Here is a 3,466-nt window from a genome sequence, read left to right as displayed (position 1 = left end):
TTTTTCCCTCTGGGCAAGCATTAAACAACTCGCTCTGAGTTAGTGCACCCAATGGTTTCACCTGGAAAGGTTCTCTCTGGTCCCAGTGAATTTTTTTCATAAAAGTAGTTTCGCTCAAACAGCAAACAACTATGAAAGTTTGTTTTCTGCACAGGAAAAATGCCACAGAAACTGTTGTGATGTTGAACACAGCTTAAAAGAATAGCACTATGGGAAAAACTCAAGTGTATGCGAGTGGTTTTCTTGTTTCAAAAAAGGTGAAATGTCGAAGATTGGTGACAAGCCTCATTCTGGACGTCTGTCAACTTCCTGAACAGATGAAAATGACAACTCACAGTGCATTTGGAGTTCTTTACACCAGGTCAAACAATCAAGCTTTCTATTTAGAGGTTCAGAAAAGATAGTCTAATGGTGTGTGACAAAAAGAGGTCGTATTGGTAGCAGATGGGGGACTGGTTTTGTCACCACGACAATGCATCTGCTCTCACCTAGCCATCTCAGTATGCCAGTTTTTGGCAAAAGAAATCAGCATGTCTCTCTTGCCCCACGCACCTTATCTCCGACTCACTCCATCTTACTTCTTTTTGTTTCTGTAATGCAAAGAGGCACGAGAAGACAGCGATTTGCTGACACGAAAGAGGTGAAGAAAGAAAAGAAGGAAAGAAAACAACGAGGGAGGTGCTGTCAGCCATCCAAAGAGATGAGTTTGAAAACTTGTTTCAAAGGATGGAATCGCAGCTTTGACAACTGTATTAAGTGTGATGGAGAGTACTTTGAAGGTGATAAGGTTGTTTTATTTTAAAAAATTAAAGACATAGCTTTGAGAAGAAATCAGGTTGGGGGGAGTACCCTCTCATATTGCATTGTGCAAATCTGCTGCACAAGACCTCTTTAAAGTGTTGAAGAGCAAGAATGCTACTTTGAGGACTAGAGTGGGCTTGACCTAAGCCATGGTATTTTCATTTGCCTCATATGCGTGTGAAAGCTTGACAATAAAGAAGAGCAGAAAAAACAATTGATGCATCTGCATCAGGATGTGGATGTAGAATACTGACTATACATGGACTGCCAGAAAAACAAACGAATATGTCTTAGAAGCAGTACAGCCAGAATGCTCCTTAGAGTTAGGTTGACAAGACTTTATCTCACGTACTTTGGACAAGTAAAGACATGGTGCTCGGTAAAGTAAGGAGTCAGAGAAAAAGAAGACTCTCAAATAGATGGATTGACGTGTGGCTGGACCAGTGGTCAAACACAGGAGAGACGGTGAGGTCCACAGGACTCCAGGACTAGGCAGTATTTTGTTTTATTGTACACAGGGACACTGTGAGGAGACGCCAACTCAACAGCACCTAACAATAACAGCATTTATACATAATATGTGTGCGTATATTTATGTGTGTGTGTGTGTGTGTGTGAGTGAGTGAGAGAGAGAGAGAGCTATTGAGAGAGAGACTTCTTATTGTGAATTAGGGAAAGGTTTATGGAGCAGATCATAGTTTTACATTCAACAATTTATCCACGTTCTGTTTCAATTCATTCCTTTTAATCCCCTCAATGTAACATCACTTATTCCACTTCTTTTCTGTGTTTCCTGTTTCCAGTCCTCATTCCTTCCTAAACCTCTGTGCTTTGTTCTTGGAAAGGTGCTGTCCTTTAGATCTTAAAAGATTGATGGTCCTGATGAGAAGGTAGCTCAGTTCCACACCTGAAGGGTAAGGGCTACTGTCTTGAGGGTCCCACCAGTCTCTATCTGGCCAATGAACCTGGTCTCTCATATGATTTTGGGTTCTATTCCATATTCTTTTCCCACTATTTCTGGAATATTCTAATGTGACCTTGTTCAGAGTAGTGGTTGGTAGTGGTTGCCCGGCTCCATCCAGTTATTCTAGCTTCCTTCTTGTGGCGCTCTAGACAGGGAAAGATGAATAGCCGCATCTTAGCTAGCTGCTCACATGCTACCCACCAAATTTGTGCTTAAAACATGGTCCTTGTGAACTATGCTCTGACAATTTATCCTGGTGACCCCAAGACTTTACTCCAGATCCCCCCAAGCCCAATGATTCTTTTCTCAAGGTCTTCGGTTACATCTAAGAAGTTTCCATCATGCTTGGTTAAGTGGAAGGGCAGCGAAAAAGAGCAAGGCCCTCAAGGAGCTGGATGGACACAGTGGGGGCAACAATCAGCTCAGGCATAGGAACAGTTGTGAGGATGGTGCAGGATGGTGCGGCGTTTCAGTCTGTTGTGCATAGGTCACTGTGGGTCGTCACTGACTTAGTGGCACCCAACAACAACCACAACAGCACAGCTTTATCACTTTGCCCCCTGTATGCCCCACCACCACCATAGGTGTATTTGCAGCAAAAGTAAATACACATATACAAATAACCTTTGTCAGATATTACACACACGCACATATATTATATATTTGGAAGCGGGGGGACACTCCCACTTTCCCTCTTTCAGCTGTTCAAATATCATACACACACACATATATTTGGGAGTGGGGGGACACTCCCACTTTCCCCCTGTGCATCTGTCCAGGCTTTTACTCATTGTTCTGCACTGTGGGGGGTTTAAACACGTGTATATTTAATACAAGAAGCCCTCCTGGACTTTGGGGCAAAAAGCTAGCACAGGATCGTTATCCCTGAGAAATGGGCTGATGGCAGTCTGGGTCAACAGTTGGGAGACAGTTTCTCCCTGATAGTAGATGGCTTTGTTAATAGACGATTCGTTTCCTCTGGCTGCTACATCAGATTAGCATACATTTGGAGGCTTAAACTAGTACAGGTTATTCTTCTAGGTTCTGAATGTCAAAGTCTAAAACCAAAGAATTGACAGGGCTGTGTTCCTTCTGACGGCTTCAAGGGAGAATGGTTTCCTGGCCAGTTTCTAGAGGGTACCCACATTCCTTGGCCTCTTCCTCACACCCCTCTTGCTTCATTGCCACAACTCATGCTGCTAACTCTGATCTTCCTGCTTCCTTCAATGGAAGACCTTTTTGATTATTCTGGGCCACTCAGATAACCCAACATCATTTCCTTAAAATTCTTAACTTAATCATGTCTGCAAAACTCAAGATTCTGAACTTAATTACATCTGAAAACCAACATAAGCAAGCATCATATTCATATGTGAAGAGGGGCACATCTTTAGAGGAGTATTATCTCACCTACCAGATAAGCCTCGCCCAGATTTCCTCCTGCAAGGGATTTTCCTTCTTAAAGCTCTGCTCTTCGAGTGGGGTGGTCCCTTGAAGTTTCATGAGACCTGGGATGCTGCGGGGCTTTCTTTTCTGATGTGAGGGAAACACCGCTTGGTGCCTCAGAGGCAGAGAACAGTTCTCCCAAGCTCAACTTCCCGTCTGCTTCGTGGGAAACTCACCGCATCTTGCCAAGCCTCAAATTTCCTCATCTGTGAAATGGAAACATCACCTGCGCTCAGGGATGATGTGAGGATTAAA

The sequence above is a fragment of the Echinops telfairi genome, unplaced genomic scaffold, assembly GCF_000313985.2.
Source record: "Echinops telfairi isolate 266 unplaced genomic scaffold, ASM31398v2 ScPeMD7_7469;HRSCAF=8507_1, whole genome shotgun sequence".
NCBI lineage: Eukaryota > Metazoa > Chordata > Mammalia > Afrosoricida > Tenrecidae > Echinops > Echinops telfairi.
Note: the sequence above shows the minus strand (reverse complement) of the source record.